The sequence below is a fragment of the Acomys russatus genome, chromosome 9 (genome assembly GCF_903995435.1).
Source record: "Acomys russatus chromosome 9, mAcoRus1.1, whole genome shotgun sequence".
Taxonomy (NCBI): domain Eukaryota; kingdom Metazoa; phylum Chordata; class Mammalia; order Rodentia; family Muridae; genus Acomys; species Acomys russatus.
This window is the reverse complement of record NC_067145.1, coordinates 41,614,099-41,632,354: the sequence shown is the minus strand read 5'-3', so window position 1 is coordinate 41,632,354 and position 18,256 is coordinate 41,614,099. Positions and strand designations below refer to the sequence as shown.

General features: G+C 42.0%; 1 protein-coding gene across 1 annotated transcript in view; it reads left to right on the top strand.

Annotated features, from left to right (window-relative positions):
* Positions 1 to 13,588: 13,588 nt before the first annotated feature.
* Apbb1ip (amyloid beta precursor protein binding family B member 1 interacting protein) overlaps positions 13,589 to 18,256 on the top strand; it is a 101,052-nt gene continuing 96,384 nt past the window's right edge. Inside the window, exon 1 of the mRNA XM_051151236.1 lies at positions 13,589 to 13,658. The gene's annotated coding sequence lies outside the window, so the exon portion shown is untranslated. The remainder of the gene's footprint in view (positions 13,659 to 18,256) is intronic.

The window sequence follows — 18,256 nt, the reverse complement described above, 5'->3', positions numbered from 1 at the left end:
TCCTCCTCGTCTTTGACAACAGCATGAAAAATGTACACCAGGAAAAAGAAAAACAGCCTCTTCTTTACAACCTTACATGTAAGACTGTAAAACTTATAGAAGAAACGCATCAAAATTATCAGCACAGGCGAGGACTTATGAAAGGGCTCCAATAGCACAGGAAATGATAGTCCACGAATTGACAAATGGAAACGTGTGCATTTACAAAGCTTCTCCACTAGAGTGAAGACAGCCTGAATGGAGGTCAGTAGGGGGTATATTTGCTAAATACCCTACTTGCATATCAAATATGGGAATAAAATCTAGACTACATATAGGATTGTAAAAATTAAACACCAAGAGGCAAATCATCCGATCAGTCCATGGCAAGATGAACTGACTAGACGGAATTTTTAAAAATGCAAATAGCCAATAAATATTTGAAAATGCTTTCAACAATCAGTGCCACATCAATTGTTCTACATCCTATGTCTGAAGAGTGTGGTGTCTTCAACAAAAGGGTCTTCCCTCTGGTCCTGCAAGGAAACAAGGAGATCAACAACAGCTTTTACTGTTAGGGGAGTGATTTGCAGTCCCTTGACCAACAACTAGAAGAGAGGTTTTCCATTAAAACCTACTGCTCCCACTTTCCTAAACCAATATAATTTCTAACTCCATTCTAAAAACATACCCTTATATCCATAGATAAATGTAGCACTCCAATGTTGGGCAATGGTGGGACACACCTTTAATCCCAGAACTTGGGAGGCAGAGATGGGTGGATCTCTGAGTTCAAGGACTTTCTGGTCTACAAAGTACATTTCAGAACAGCCAAGGACACATAGAGAGACCCTGTCTTGACAAAACTAAACAAACAAAAATGTAGTTTTCACCCCTCATCAAAACAATAAAACAAAAATGTTTTGCTTTTATTTTTCCTGCAATAGACGGAGACTACTACAGAAATCCTAAAGTGGTCAAAATGCAAAGAACAGTAGACTGAGAAGTGTTCAATCCCAAATAATTCATCAATATCACCCCTATAGCTAAGGCTTGGGTTACATCACATAAGGTGTGGAAAGATTGTAAAAGCAGAGGGCCAAGGTACCTGCTGAGGGATAGTCTTACATATATGAAGGGCAGCTGCACTCATGAAGAAGGTACATTTACCTGAACAAGATCATCACAATGCCAACACCACAGGACACACCAACACCACAGGACACACCAACACAGATGGAGGAAATCTCACATGGCCCCACACCTATATGAAAAGCTTTGGGCAATTAATGACAGCTGAGGGAGTAAGAGTCTTCTCTGGGGATGAGTGCTCTGATAGGTTGCCCAACTCCAGTGGCCATCACTAAACATTTGTACATACAAGCAACACTAAACAAACTCAACAAGTTATATATTACATACATAATAACTGAAGAAGACGAGGTCATGAACTTAAGAGTAGGGGACATGGGATGAGTTGGAGGGGGAGGGAGAGGGTGACTACTGTACTAATATATAAATTCTCAAGTACATAAAAATGTTTTTCATTAAAAAAAAATAGTTCCAAGCCTTAAACGCTCAGTAGCTGTTTATGTGTTATAAAGTTTGGCCCAGAAAGGAAAGGTTCTCATTTAAATCAAGAATAGTCTTTATAAGCAATGAAAAAATTAAAAGCTTCTGTCTGGTGAAAGGCAGGAAGGCAGGAAGGAAGGAAGAAAGAAAGAGATGTCTACATGTAAAATAGAACTACTTTGAGATTCTAGCTCACTCCAGTCATAATAATCACCAAGAAAAAACAGACAGCAAATGTGGGGAAAGGAATCTTTTACACTGTTAGGAAACACAGATCCTATGGAGATGAGGATGGAGTTTAAAGACAAGAACCTGAAGCCATAATTATCATAGAACCCAGCTGTCCCACTCTTGAGTATATTCCCAAAGAGCTACAAATCAGTATACCACAGAGACACTTGAACACGTGTGTCTATGGCCACACCTATTCACAGTAACTAAGGAACAGAACAAGCCTAGATGTCCATTTGCTGATCAATGGATGAAGTATGTGTTATAAATACAAAATGAAATTTTATTCAGCTGTAAAGAAAAACAAAATTTTAAACAAACGTAATTGAAAACCACTATGTTAAGCAAAATAAGCCAGACTTTAAAAGGCAAAGGTGTGTGTGTGTACATGTGTATGAGAGAGAGATAAAAATTGAGAGAGAGATAAAAGTAGAGAAAATGGAAGGGGAGGAAGATCTCTTCAGAGAGGAAGGCATAAAGGGGAAGGTGGTAGGGTCCATATGACATGAAAGCAGCAAGAGACCATCTCAGGGGAGGAAGGAGACCAGGAAGAGGGGGCACTGGGGAAGTTAGCAGCGAAGGAGGGAAGTGAATATACTATTCTCTCTCTCTCTTTCTTCTTCCTCCTCCTCCTCCTATTCCTCCTCCTCCTCCTCCTCCTCCTCCTCTTCCTCCTCCTCCTCCTCTTCCTCCTCCTCCTCCTCCTCTTCTTCTTCTTCAGACACACACACACACACATGCATCAATTCAGACCTGAAGACACTGGTCAAAAACTTTATCGGCTTTCTCACTCCTCATGCAAACACACATGTCTCGCATGTTTGCAGTGTTCTACCTTGAATCGTCTCCTTGCCTCCCAGCTGGTACTGCAAGAGAAAAATGATGAAAGGCAGAGGTCTGGCTCTTGGCCTTGAAGTAACAGAGGCAGCAGAGGCTCAGCCATCAGGTCAATGAGCTCATCCTACAGCAGGAAGCACTTGGGGACTGTCCCTTGTCATGCCACCTGTCTGCCACTGAGAAATGGACTCTGGCCCACAGAGAAGCCAGTGGAGCCCCGTACTATGCTGACATGTTTCTACCATCTACCAAGGTGGAGTTCCTGCTTATTCCGAGAAATCAGTTCATCTTCACCGACTTCCTTAGAGGTGGGTCAGTCACCTGCATTAATTAACGAAATCCTCCAGACAGCTAGACAACACAGCTTAGTTTTCATTGCTTTCAAGTTAACTGTTATTCACCTTTTCCTAGCATCAGTTACTTATTTTTAACTGTACAAGGCGAAGGTCCTCCTTATGTACACAGCTTACCTTTGGAATGATACTAACATGCCTTTGATTTCCCTCAGAATTGTCAGGTAGATGGCATAACTTCCCCCAAAATACTAAAAGTAAATGGAAGGCAGTAAGGAACAAGAAATGGTTGCCAGGGTTTCTTGTAGACACAATTTTCTTAACCAAAATATTTTATTAACAACTTATTGACCGAGCCTACGTCAATTATAACCCGATTAACCAAAACAGTAGGAAATGAGGATTAATTGACACAACAACAAAACCTTAAGGATATCAGTCCAGAGGAACGATTCTCCAGGGCCGCAGGTCGGACCCGCAGGATTTCTTCCACTGGAACCTGGGGTAATCAGACACCAGAGCCTCAGCAGGAGCCGGAGCTCTGAAGCCTTCCCTCAAGCAGTTTTCTCTAGGAGCGTCTTGAAGGGCAGCGATGAACAGCCAAATCTATCCCAAGTCTTCAATCCGCACCACTGCCAGTTCTGGGCTCATTTATATATCTCCTCTCAGAGTCTGTTCACGGGATCTTTTTCATCTGGTAGCATTAATCTCCAGCACGAGGTGGCTGCTCTTCTAGTGAATTAACATCACCTGTTCTCTCACTAGACCGTTCCGATCCCACACTTGGGATCCTAAAGAACAGGTTTCTCTCCTTCAGTTTCTTTTGCATATATTATAAGTACTGATGCAGTTGGACCACATGGCAGTCTTAGCTTTTGAGGAACCTTCAGCCAGCCTACATCGCCTTCACCAGTTTCTGTTCCTACCAACAGTGAACAGGGGCACCCCTTTCTCCACATCTTCACCAACATTTCATGTCATTTGTCTTTTTGATGGCAGTCATTCTGATTGGGCCAAGATAAAAAGGCAATGTAATTTTTATTGACATTTATCTGATGGCCTAGGATGTTGAATATATATATTTACTGGACATTTGTAGGTTTTTTTTTTTAATTTTAGAAAAGTAAAGGGCCATTTTCAATAGCACAGCTTCCTATTTCAGAAACTATAGCCTTAAAGATATGCTAACCATCCCAAATATTCTACCAATATAAAGCTTTTACTCATTTGAGGATATAAAACCATTGAATTTTTTAAAGCTTTAGCAATTCAAATTTAAGAGCTTATTCTCTAAGTCAGAAGTCATAAGCATGATATAAAAATTTGTGTGTGTGTGTGTGTGTGTGTGTGTGTGTGTGTGTGTGTTTCCTCTAGGCTTTTCTGCAGAGAATGGTAAGTCTGATAAGACACAGGCTTTGTTTATTTTAAAATCACAAAAAAAAATGGCCTACTCTGAAATCCCAAAATTAGGGAGACTGAGGCAGAAGAATCCTGTGAGTTAGAGGCCAACCTTGGACTCACAAACAGGTGCAATGACAAACAAGCAAACAGAAACCCAAAACCAGGCATCCAAACATATATAAGTAACCTCATATGGTATGATAAACAATAATAAACAGACTCTGAGGAAATTATAAATATTGAGAATATAAGACTCAGATATTAAAAAGAATTATGATTAATATGTTCGGAAAATCTGATGGAAAACAGAGACTACATAGAACCAAACAGTTTTAGTAATCAAATAGGAATTCTAGAATAGAAATTATAGAATAAATCAGTTATGCTTAGCACAAGATTACACAGAACAAAATAATGAAATACAATAAAATATCAAACCACAGGGAGAAAACATTAAAATCTATTTTTTTTTAAAAAGAGCCCAAGAGACAAAGGTAGCACAGCAAAATACATTGTGTATACACAAATGAGGCAAATGTCTTTTTTTTTTTTTTTTAATGAGATAAAAGCTGAGTATTTTTCTGAAGTTGACAAAAAAAAAAAAAAAAAACAGTGAGCAGAACAGTTCACCCTGTTGCCTCTCTCACTTTCAGCCACACTAAGCCTGAAGTCCTCTGTGATCTGCTCTCTCTTCTCCTGCTTTGGTTATTATCAGGCCCAGTAGTTCCCACCCTCAGAGGGTCTGTAATCCCTGAGAACTATATGGAAAGCTTTAAAAATATATATCAGAGTCCTCCTTCACCCCTACAAGTGTGGGTGAGCTGACCTGGGCAAGGGGAGCTGAGCATCTGCTGTTCTTGAAAAGCTCCTCTGATGACCGCAGTGTGCGGCTTTGAGAACCACACCCGGTGGCTCACTTTGGCACCAGGTGAAAAGAACCAGGAAGCTAGTATTGCCCCCAGATGAAGCCGAATTCTACACTTGAGACTCACCAATCACACGGCTGCTAGCTATCCTGTTGTTTATCATCAACCGTTGGCTCCCTATTCCCACCTTTTATCCAACATAGAATCCAAGAAGGAAGGAGAAGTGGGTCGTTTATTAGCTCTGAACTGTGGACTAAAGACATCGACAATGATTCATTTGCTATCAAAAACAAGGTCAGCCTGACATGTTGATCCTTAGTCTAGACCGGCCGTTTTTTTTTTTTTTTTTTTAAGATTTTAATTAGTGTGTGTCTGAACGGCACAACTATCAGAAAGCCTCTGTCAATCCTGTCACATCAAAATCCAGGAACATCCTCATGTTGGTCTACATGAGCTTTGCGTTTCTCTACACTGAGTTTTATTTACTTTTCCCGAGACAGAAATCGACTACAAATTTAATGGCTCTAACTGGCTATAAACTAGGAAAGAATTTAGTCTGCCTCAGCTGAGACGGGCCTACTAAGAGATGGGCTACACAACCATTAAACAGACGCCTACCACAAACACCTCCTGGCACGATGAGGAAGATTATTTCAGAGTGCACACAAATGCGCTAAACAATAGCGCATGCACAAAATGGGTGACAGCCATGGTGGCCCCTTGGCAAAAAGAGAACAATGTTCATTTGGCCCAGGTGTCACTGGAAAGACAAGAGTGGAAGTTATAAAGTGGGTAAGGAACATGAAAGGAGATCATCTAGGGATATAAAATGTCAGCTGGACAAGGAAAATAATTAAAGGTATCTATTACATAGCATGGTGACTGTAACTGGTAATAATATACTGTAGACTTGAAATATCTCCTAGGAGATATTTTAAGTCTTCTAACACCATACACACACACACACACAAACACACACACACACACAAAATATTTGAGTCCATGCACATGTTTAACTTGCTAGCTTTACTTGGCAAGTTTGTAATGTTGCAACTAGCAATTGGTACCATGTATATCATAAACATATTTTCATCTACTAAAAGTTTTTTAAAAATAGGGAAATAGGTGTCCATGGGTAGGAAATCTTTTTTTTTTTTTTTTCCATTTCATTAAAAGAGTGGATAAAAAAAAAAAAAAATCCTGCAAGCAGTTTTTAAATTGTAAGATTCTTTGTTAGAGTTGGTCAAAGTGAACTGAGCTGCTCTAACCTATGCCATTAGTAGACTTTAGTGCGTGTCCACAGTGACCCAGATGTGCCACCACAGAAAGAACAGCTGAAACCACTCTGTACACTCCTGTCACCTTCTGTTTCTAGTCTCTACCCTGCCACTAAGAAAGAATATCAGGAGATTGTCAGGTTAGAGGGAAAGGCTGGAAGCCTCAGGATTCTAAAGAAAGTACAGAAGGTTTTGCTTACTGAATAAACACATCTTCCTTTGTTATATACCGATACCCACCAAGGCAAGACCACCCACCCTGAAGGGAAGCTCTCTAATACACACGATGGCAAAAGGGGGTGGAGCATCCCATCCTACAGGACCGCACCTCAAGCTCAGGGAGCAAACCACTCAAAGACTTCAAAAATCCCGGAAACTGACAAGAGTCACTAAACCCCTCCCTCTCGAAACGTGTTGTAGTAAGGACTGCAGCGAGACTCTCAAAACAAGCCCATCTGCCTAGAAGAGCCTCAGACCAGTCACGTGTACTGGAAGAAGCTGAGACCAGCTGAGCTGCCTGGAAAAGATGTTTCCCCAACCTGTTGGGATGGCCAGCAAGCTGTGCAGTGAGCTCCAGGTTTGCAGTCTTCACTATCTGTTACCGGTGCTGGATGGTGTTTGGTGATGCAGCTGTCTTTGAGTCATTTATGCTGCTGTAAGTAGCCACTCAGCTATACTCCTATAAATAACCCTGTTGTAGGTTTGTCTGGTGAGATGTGTGTTAATGCTAAATACTGACCCCCAAGATCTGGTTGCTAGCTAGATGAACACATTCTTTTTTTTAAATATATTTTATTAAATTATTCATATTACATCTAAATTGTTATCCTATTCCTTGTATCCTCCCACACCTCCCTCCCTCCCATTTTCCCCTTACTCCCTTCCCCTATAACTGTGACTGAGGGGGACCTCTTCCCCCTGTATATGTGATGAGCACATTCTTAAGGACACCGTGTGATGCTGTATAAGCTTTATCCCTCAATTTAAAGTTGGTTGGTTAATAAAGTAGCCAACAGCCTATAGCTGGGCAGAAGAGAAGTAGGCGGAGCTTAGGTTCCCAGGCTTGGGGGCAGATGAGGACCAAGAGGGGAGAGAGAAGCAGAAGAAGCGGGAAAAGAAGGAAGTCTGCATGGGGAAGTATCAAGCTGGAGCACATTGCACTGAGGGCTGGCCTGATGGAACAGAAGCAGCCCTGGAAGGAACAATTACGGCAAGCAACTTGGGCGGTGTAGCTGGGAAACAGCAGAATAGCTTACAGGGTTGACACCTGCCCAGTTATGGTGCCTTAAAGCTTTTATAAAGTCAAAAGGTCTCTGCTTCGATTATTTGGGAACTAGCTGGGGATGTGAAGCTGTCTAGAATCTAATATTAATTTCCACCACATAATCCCAACAAACCTTCTGGTTCACCAACTTAGAATTTGGAAGTATTCTTACTTTGGTCGGTCATCAGTTTCCTCTCTGGGATGAAGGGATATTTGTTTACTTCTGCCCAGGAATAGTGTCACACATATTTCTAGAAGACTTAACTGAGTGTTTTGAGAGACACTATTAGCAACAATGTGGACAATTACTAAGTTCTTTTTTTTTTTTTTTTACAGATTTTTTTAGTGAATCTTCAGAGAAACTGTGTAGCCACATATGTAAGTAGAAATGCAATGTTCTAATATGGATTTTCCTGACTTTCTTTTTTTTTGTTTTCAAAATAAATTATTCCAATGGAACATTTAAAAATGGCTTCCAACCTGATAGGCTGTGGTTATATAGTGGAGAAAGAGGTCCTCTTCCGTCAGAGTTCTAGAAGGAGGGAAATAGGGTGGAAGAGGGAGGGAGGGTGGGAATGGGAAGACACAAGCAAGGGGATAATAATCAGGATGTAACCTGAATAAATTATAATACAAGTTTTTAAAAGTTAAGAAAATAAAGATTTAAGATATATACATAAACATATATACATATGTATGTATGTATGTATGCATGCAGTACAAAACAAATAAAAATGGCTTCCATCCAAGAGCCCATACATTTATCTTGTCATTTACGCACTGGAGAAGACAACTTTGACAAAGAGAACGTATTAAAGATGATGTGTCTTTATTTTTGTTACACACCAACATTAATATCGACTACTATAAGAAGAAAAAGCACTTAATTTGGAGATAGGAGTCAAAATGATTCAATACATATATAAACATATCATTGTGAGCTGGTGAGCTGGTTCAGCAGGTAAAAGTTCCTGTGGCCAAGTTTGTTGACTTGAGTCTGATCACTGGAATGTACATGGTGGAAAGGGAAAAGCAACTCCCACAAGTCGTCCTCTGATACACACACACACATACACACATACACATGCACACAGACACCCTGGATAGATAGATGGATGGATAAATAGGTAGATAGATAGGTAATAGATGATAGATAAATAGATTGATAGATAGATGATAGATAAACAGATGATAGATAGATGGATAGATAGATAAATGGATAGATAGATGGATGATAGATAAATCATATTTTATATAGCACATAAAATCTATAAATAGCCCAGATGAGTGAGACTCTATCTACCTTTACCATATACTACAATTTGGATAAATGCCTCCTCTCAGCCCATGTGTTACAGGTTTGGCTTCCCAGTCTGTGGTACTGTGAGCATTTAAGAGGTGGGTCTAGAGGAACTTAAGAACTGGACTCCCCACCACCACTGTCACCTGCTACACACACACACACACACACACACCTTGTCCTCTTCTCCTTCTCCCATCCCTTCTCAATACTTATCTCCAGTTTTTACTCCCCCACTGCCCTCTCTTCCCTTTTTCTTTGCCCCTCCTCTTTCTTAGACACCAGGGGGCACCTTTCCCTTGTACTCTGCTGTGACTAACTACTTCACTGCAAGCCAGAGTTGACAAATATAAGTGAACATGACCTTGGATCTCTGAAACCATGAGTCAAAATAAACCTTTCTTCCTTTAAATGGATTTCCTCAACTATGTTGTCCCAGCAAACACTGATTAACAAAAAACAATAAAAATATGCCTAAAATAAAATATATATGCATATGGTTAGACTAAGCTGTTGACAACAGTATGGAGGTGCTGACAGGCACTTCTTTTGGGGAACCTGGCACTGAGGGAGACATTGAATTAGTAGTTAGCAGAATTAACCGAAATCTTTCTCCCTCCACATGCACTTCCTCAGGCAGAATTAACCGAAATCTTTCTCCCTCCACATTTGCTTCCTCATGTCTAGAGACTCTTTCCTGATTTATACCACTGCTCAGTGCAGACAGCTTGGTGTGAGCTTTGGGGGTTACAGGGTAAGGCTGTCACAGGAAATCTGGGGGCCCAAGTGTCAGAAGCTTGTGTTGTTCTTGTAAGCCTCAGAAGTCAGGACTGAAATATCAGATAGAAATTATCTGTAAGCACATACAGTAAAGAAAACCCAGAAAACAGAAGTGTTGACTTTTTCTCTCTTGTTGCCTAAGACAATGGGGATGAGATTGTTTCTGATAGAAGCCCACTCCCATGTGGCTTCTCTGGAGGGAGCAATGTCCTCCATGTCACCTCCCTGGCAAGCTGAGCAAATGGGTAGAAAACGCTGCTCATAGTCTCCAAGCATGTTAGAGGAGGGAGCCAAATGTTTCCCCTGTGTGCCCAAAAAAAGCACAGTGCTGAAAGCCTTAAACTAGGGATGCCTCTAGACTAGGGAAGGGGCAGGGGACTTAGGAACCCTGACCACAGAGATTGATGGGTTGTCACCTTAAGAGATTCAAATAAGAGACTATCACATCACCATGAAAATGGGGCCTGGGAAAGAATCAATAAGATTCCCTTTAAAACAACAAAAAGTACCTTAGAATTGAGATAAGAAGAAAGCTGAAATAATGGAAAACTGTTAGTAAAAATGATTTTGTCAAATACCATTTCATTGACTAACATAAGTTTAGTGCCAAGAAAGAATGACACTTGTTTTTGTAATAGGGGAAAACAAATTATAATTTGAAAGGAGAGAAATATTTTGATCTGGCTCTAATTAAAAATTAAAAGTTCAGTAATGAATTATTTTATCCTTTTACCAGAAGCCATAGGTTATAAAACTGAATGAAGCCAATCAAACTAGAAATTATTCATTTGGCTCTTATGGAGTCTTCTTTTTTCATTGTTTTGTTTAGTTTTGTAGCAGGGTTTCACTAGGTAATCCAAGATAGCCTTGAACTCGTGAACCCTCTGTCTCAGTCCCCCAAATACTGGGATTACAAGTTAGTTGACAGCAATGCTTTGGAAGTCTTAGCACTGCTTGGTCTAGTGACTACACTAGGACCCACTTATATCATTGATGACAAATTTGAAAATACCATCACAAGTTTTCCTGGGTCAGAAATCATTCATACAGAACTTTCCATTCTAAACAGATTCCCTTTTCAATCTAAGTTAAGATGGGAAGGAAAGAAGATAGAGTAGTGTGAGAAAGAGAGAATGAAAAACAAAAGGAGAGAGAGACTAGGAGGATGAATAAAGGGCAGTGGGAACTTAGACTAAAGTAATCTAGGGAGGAGTTTCTAGGTACATTCTAATTCTTGAAGCCAGAGTGTATGTAGCTCAAAGGTAGTGTGTGCACAGTGTGAGGCTCTGAGCTTAGTCCATAGCACCACCAGGTTAGAAAAGGAAAGATGAGGAGGAATAGGGAGAGGAAGAGGAAGAGTGGAGGAGGAGGAAGAAGAGGCAGAAACAAAAAGAAAGAGCATTTTCATAACTGTATTGAGGTAAAGATGACATCTAGGAACCTGAACATATTCCAAATGTGTGATTTGCTCAGTTCTGATACACACATCAACAGCACAAGTTCCCCACTTCTTTTCTCCTTAGCCCCCACCACAGCCCTTCCTATTTCCCCACAGGATGAGGCTGAGCTTTAAGAACACCACACAGTGAGTTCTACTTTATAGTAAGACACCTTTCAGCATCATTGAGATTCATACATATTCGGCGGGTCCTTAGCTTTTTCTCTTCAGAATAGGCATATCTCCACACAGATGTGTCAAAGGCTTACCAAATTTGTCTCTCCTGGTGCCTGTCAGCCTTCCTAACAGAGCATCTTCCCAGGATCCAGCCTTACCCCCTCTGCTCATGTCCAGTTATCAAGGACTCCTGCCAGCGGGAGCCTGCAAATATCTTCCTGATGTGTCCTTTCTTAGCATTTCCAAGGCTACCAAACAAACAAAACTATTATTTCTTTCGCAACTTTCCTGGGACTTTTCCCTTGCCCATTTTTTTTCTTCATCTTAGTGGTTCCCGTGGTAACGCCAAGGTGCTTTCTTTATCAATCAAAATTTCTCCAGTCTGCAGCTCCAAGTCTTCTTTAACATCTTTTCATTATCCTTAGGATTTCAAGACAAATCTTTAACTTGACTAACTTGACTTGAGTGGTTCCTGCTGATCTTCCTATGGAGACTGGCCTCTGGCTTAGTACCTGAGCAGCTTATGACTCAGGTCACACTCTTTCTAATCCCTCTGGCTTCCCCCCTCCCCATTGCCACCTGAGCCCATCAGCAAACCACAATTCCTACTGTTAAGATACTGTTCAAAGCTACCACTATTTTAATATTAATATTTATTTTTCTCTTTGAGAAAAACAAAACAAAAAATAAATAAATAAAACTCCTTAAGTACTCCAGGCTACTCTGACCTTAGAAGCCTCCTCTAGTAATCTCCCAAGTGCTGAGACTAAGGCCTTGAACTGCACATTGGTTCAGCTACCACCATTTTCAACCATTTCATCTGAACTGTTGCCACAAACCAGTAAGGGGGAAAATTAATTTAAATTCATTCATATTCTTCTTTCTCCCTCCTCCTTCCCTCCCTCTGTTCTCTCTCCTCTTCCTCCCGTTCATCTATTTTTCCAAGTGGTCACTAGCCTGTACAATGGTGTCTAGCATAAAGCAAACTATGCACCTTAAGGGCTATATCCCTTCTATTAGCTGTCCATTGCGATTACAATACAACCCAAATGAGAGAGAGAGAGACAGACAGACAGACAGACAGACAGACAGACAGACAGACAGAGACAGAGAAAGAGAGAGAGAGAAGAGAACAGAGAGAAGAGAGAGAGAAAAGAGAGAAGAGAGAGACAGAGACAGAGACGAAGGGGGAAGGAGGGAAGGAAGGGGGAGAGAGAGAGAAGAGAGGAGAGAAAAGAGAGACACAGAGAGGGACACACAGAGACAGAGAAGGGGGAGGGAGGGAGGGAAGGGAAGAGGGGGGAGAGAGAGAGGAGAAAGAGCTCCTGGCCATCCTACTAGGACACTTCTGTATCCACCCTCACTGAAGCGTCCCCTGCCGGGCTGGCCCAAGAAATCTTGCCCAATCGCAGGATAGAGGAAGTGCAGCAAGGGCTGAAGTAAAGACATAGAGGGCTGTTGCAAAATAAACTGGCCTCTTTATCTTTTGTGGAAGTTACTATATCAGGATTAATCCATGGGATGTGGAATTAAAAGAAATGGGAGCCGGACCTCGACAGAAGCAGAGTGTCCTTTTATTAGACCAATGAAGTCTTGGAGGAAGTGAAGGCTGCGCAGAAGCTAACGGGGCTTGAGTGTTTCATAGGGCAGAAAAGGGAACTCTGGGGGTAGATGATTCCGTTTGCACGTCCGTTCCCCTCAAATTTGTGGGAAGCATCCCAGCCCCTAACTGCCTGCAGCCCTTGAACTCTTCTGGAGGGAGTGTCTGAGCTAATGTGAGACTTTTAGGCCATTAACCCTTCCACCTAGCACCTGGGCCTTAGTCTCTGTCCTTATAGAAAACACAAAGACCCACACAGGTGAGGGAAGAAGCGGCTTTCCCTAGCCTCAGGGCAGGAAGCGTTTTCTTCAAGGTGGGGGACAGGGATTGGAAAAAGCAGTCCAAAGTTGCCAAACTTGGGGAGCCAATTAGGCGGGGCTTCCTGGCCAACTCTTCACCAGCGCTCTGCTAGCACCTCAGTGTACACCCGAGCGTCTGCGCGGGGAGGGCAGGGCTCACAGCACTTCCTCTCGGAGCCCATGACCTCGCCCCGAGGGCGGCCCAGCCCGGAGGCGCCAACCGCGCATCGCTGCTCGTTCCGGTGCACTTCGCCACAGCCCGGTACAATTCTACGCTCTCCGCAGTCCCGCGCTTCTCCGCACAGCAGCCCCGCATCTCGGCTCAGCACCCGTCAGCTGTCGAGGTAAGCAGCACCCGGCCCTGCGCGCGCGCAGAAGCTAGGGACACTTGGGTGGCCACGCTTCGTGTCCTGTGAGAGGCGACCCGCGCGGCACAGGTTCCCACTCCCGCTACGGGAACCCGGGCTCCTTACACAGCCTGGATGCTCTGGGTCCCCTGTGCACCCTTTTGCACACTTGGCCTGTGCGAAGTCCGGGGCCCGCGCCCTCCTCCCCACTTTCTGTTTCTTCCGAATTAACAGCTTTCAGGCTTAGAAAAAACGCTACCTGTCTCAGGCCTGGTACCTCACCCTGAGCTGAGCTGGTCTGAGATAAGACGCCCACCCCATCCCCCGGGGGTGCATTTTAGGGCACATCGTCTTTAAAGTGTTGGTCTGAGGAGACTTTAGAGAGTGGGAGGACACATTGCTGCAAGTGTTCCCTTCATTAAAACTTTAAGAAACTGCGATTCTGCTTTTTGAAGATAGTCTTTCCCCCCTCAAATAGTCTTCTTTTCTTTGTAAAATGAGGTGATGATGAGTTTGGATACCAAATACGGGATTCCTAATTTAGTTTGGAGTGAAGATGCAGAAAATATTTTAAATCGTGAAGAACAAGGATGTTCTTGCATCCCCTAGGGCCCCTGGTACAGGCGCCCCGCTAAAACCTTACCACGTGTAACCCTCTTCTTCCCCTCATGGAATGTGTTTCTTGCCTTTCTTACCCTGCTGAAAAGTGAAATGTGCTTTCCTACGGCCTCTCAGCATCTCTGTTCAAAGAGTATTTTTGTAATTAGAAACGCCTAGTAAAGGGGGAAAGTAAAGCAGATAACGGTACGGTGGGTTTATCCTCCATCTAAGAGCAAAGCAAGAGAGTGCAGTTTGCGGCTAGTTTCTGGTTCTGGTTTTGTTTTTAAATCTGGGACTCCAACCCAAAACTTCTGAAGGGACACTGGCTTTCAGACTAAACCAGGAGATTTGCCTCCTGGGCCTCCCTAAAACACAAGCGGAAGAACCTTGAGAGGAATGCTGACTAGCACTAGCACTAGCACTAGCTAGATAGTGAGAGATAGGAAAAGAGTGTCCTGTACTGGATGCTCCTCCAGGTGATGTTTCTTGTGCGCTCAATGAGCTCAAGGTCGGACAAATGTAATCCCATCTTCAAACTATTAGTACTAAAATTTTACCTTCTTCCAAATATTTGTGACTTTTCTGGGACTTGGTAGACTCTGGTTGTTGCTATACATCTATCCGGTACTAGCTGGACAGAAAGGGACTTCATTACATTGTTTCAACCGCACTGGAACTCAAGCAGTAAAGGCTCTACACTACCTGAGAAGGGAGCCCGTAAGGGTGCTGGGAAGGGGCCAGGGTGGAGCTCAGCTAGAGCACGTGCTTCAGACTCTACTCAGTACCAGAGGGAGCAGGAGGGTATGTTAACAGGCTGTGGTAAGAGCTGAAACATAAACACTTCTGATGGCTTTTGTTTCTGAGAAATTCCTCTAAAAAGCAAAGCAATTTCTGGTCTCTATGTGAGTTGCCAACATTCCATTCTATTGCATTTCAAAAGTCCTGAGTTACTACTTTTTGAGAAATGTAAGTTTGAAATGTGTAGTTCATTTCACAGGATACTCACTAGTCTCTGTAGCACCCACTACCGTTGCTTCGGAGTTTTATATTATGAGAATGTACAACAGGTCTCCACTATAGCTTTGCTTTATGTCACAGATGGATAAAAAGTTCTAGATATTTCTATATTACATAGTGAGCAATGTGCAAAGTTCGTTGCCATGAATGTTTGTGTTACATTACTTTGATTTCTCTAAGAGCATTGTTTTCATTTATTTCTATTTATTTCTAGTCCTTTTTAACTTCATTTTATCTATTTTTATATAAGTAAGCCTCTTAGTAAACATACAGTTTTTTAGAACAAATTTAGTTTGTGCTCTAATGTCTGCCAAACTATAGCATTTACAATATTGTTGAACCTCATAAGTGATCTTAGGAATTTTCAAAATAGAATAATCTAAAATGAATAGCATGAATATGGACATTATACATATAATTGGAAGGTAATTTTATGCAATGTTCTAGATAATTATATATGTGAGAAAAATATTATATTGCAGCTCAATGCTTGTGTGCCTTTTCTCCTCCTTGGAGATGTTGAATAAATTTTGTGTAGTAGGTCTGTTTGTACTGTGATATGTCACATGAGGTGTCACAGGAGCCTCAAGACTAAACATTTTTTTTATAAACATGATTGGTACTTTCAGATGAAAAATTATCTGTTTTGTATCAATTCTCTCATCCCAAATGAATTCAGATATAAAGTAAATATACATTCTAAGATTTAAGGGTATTTGGGTGGGACACTGGCTGAACAGTGATATGTCTATGCTTATAGTTTGGAGAAATAGTCTTCAGAGGCAACTTCATATATCTGGAAAAATAGTACATTTCTCCAAGGAAGAGAGAAGAGCAGCACTAAGACATGTTGTCACCTGTGCCAGTTCAGGACCTGTGTTTCCCTTCATGGTGGCAGGGCAGGACAGGGCCTGGGGACAGCTAGGGATTAGAAGCCAGCACCATCAAAACTGAGTCCCTACTGCCCAGCCAAATTGTGTCACCACAGTTGAGGTTCAAAGCTTGGTGGCTAAATCAGTTCCACTTCTTACGAGTACGAGCAAAATGTCTCAAGCCCCAAGGCCCAGTTTGCTCATTGGTTCCATTTCTGAGTCAGGAGGGGAGGTAAAATACCACCCCAGGTCATCACACTTCTAAGGACAGACTCTGTAGCTTCAGTTCAGGGCGACATTTCCTGCATTGACTATAAACCTGGTCACTAGGAGCCACACTATAAAACCTATTTCCTTTCTTCTCTTCCAACTTGGGTTCCCTTGGGATCCCAACGACACAGCAGTACATAACATTTATTGTTTCTTTAGCAAGTAGCAGCCTAAACCCCTTATCCAAGTTCTTGAGGTCAGAAGTTTCATATTTTGGATTCTTGGCAGGGCGTGTGGGGAGGGGGGGGGGAAATAGAATGTTTGCATATGCAAGAGCTATCATGAAACTCAGTTATGAGCATGAAATTCATACGCATAGTAGGGTGATACTTTATGCAATGTTGTAAATAATTTCGTACATTAAAAAAAAAAGCTTATGGATTTCACCTAAGTGGGATAAGGAATATTTTTCCCTCTTGGGAAGGCTAAATAAGCTCTATGTCCTATGCCTATATATTTTGACTCACATGTGTGGTCAGGTATGGAATTTTCTGTTTGTGACTTCATGCTGGTGCTCCAAAATGTTTCAGATTTTGGAAGGTCTGGCTTTGGGGGTTTTCAGAGTTAGGATGCTTAGCCCGACACTAACATGGCTTAATTACCACGTGACTTGTTAATCGTCACATGTCACATCCAGGCTTGTACTGCTGTAACTCCTCTTTGTCACTGAAAGCACAGCGATGTTAAGAACTGTATGGAGAGAGTAACATGCAGAGATGGTACTGACCCGGGGAAGGTTGCTACTGGCACCCTGCATCAAACAGAAAGATGAGGAGAAAGATGGGGCCAATCCTCAGTGGCCTTGTAGCCCAGAAGAGGAGAGAAAACCAGATGTGATAACTCTCTACCTGTGACTAAAATCATGTTCTGTGTAACCACATAGCAGCTCCCTAAAGTAGACCAGAGTGAGGAAAAGAGGATAAACGGAAGAGAGCCACGCAAAACAAACAACAAACTTGCCGTGTTATAGATGGAAGACAAGAGAGAGATTGTCTGTCCTCAACTCTCAAGTTATTTCCTTTGTCTTTTGAAAAGTAATCTTCTTTGGCCCAATCCTGTTTCTATTCTTATCTTTATTATATCCAAATTCTTCCAGGTGGCCTTCCAGCTTCATTAAATCAACCACGTAGTAAATCTAATCCTTTCTCTAACTCTACTGGAAGTCTTTCTGATTCGGTCTTACATCACAGACTCATCAGAGATGTGCCTGTGTACTAGGAGGGAGATGAGTGCTTAATCACAGAGAAATTATGCTCCCACACAGTGGCTGGAAGATTTATGTCCAGGTAACTACATCCTGTTAGACTGGAGAGAAATAAAAAGTGACACTAGCTGTGATTGGGTATTTTTCCCTTCATTTTTTATTATGAAATATTCATGCATACAAAAGATGACTATATCTATATATATTTATATATGCATGTATATGCATATGTATATACATATGCATGTGTGTGTGTGACAAGTTGAAAACTGCTGCCATAGAGCAAACCTACTGGCTTGTTCCTCCTGGTTTGTTCAGTCTGCTTTATTATAATAGAACCCAGACCGCCAGCCCAGAGTGGCCCCACCCACAATGCACTGGGCCTTCCCCCATCAATCTTTAATTGAGAAAATGCCCCACAGGCTTTCCTGCAGCCTAATCTTTTTTTTTTTTTTAACTAATTATTTATTCACTTTACAACCCAGCATCTGAACCACTGCTGGGTGGAGCCTCTCAGAGGACACCTCTGATAGGCTCCTGTCAGAAGCATAGCAGAGTATCCTTAATAGTGTCCTGGGTTGGCTGCAGCCCAATCTTATGAATGCATTTTCTCAACCAAAGTGCCCTCCTCT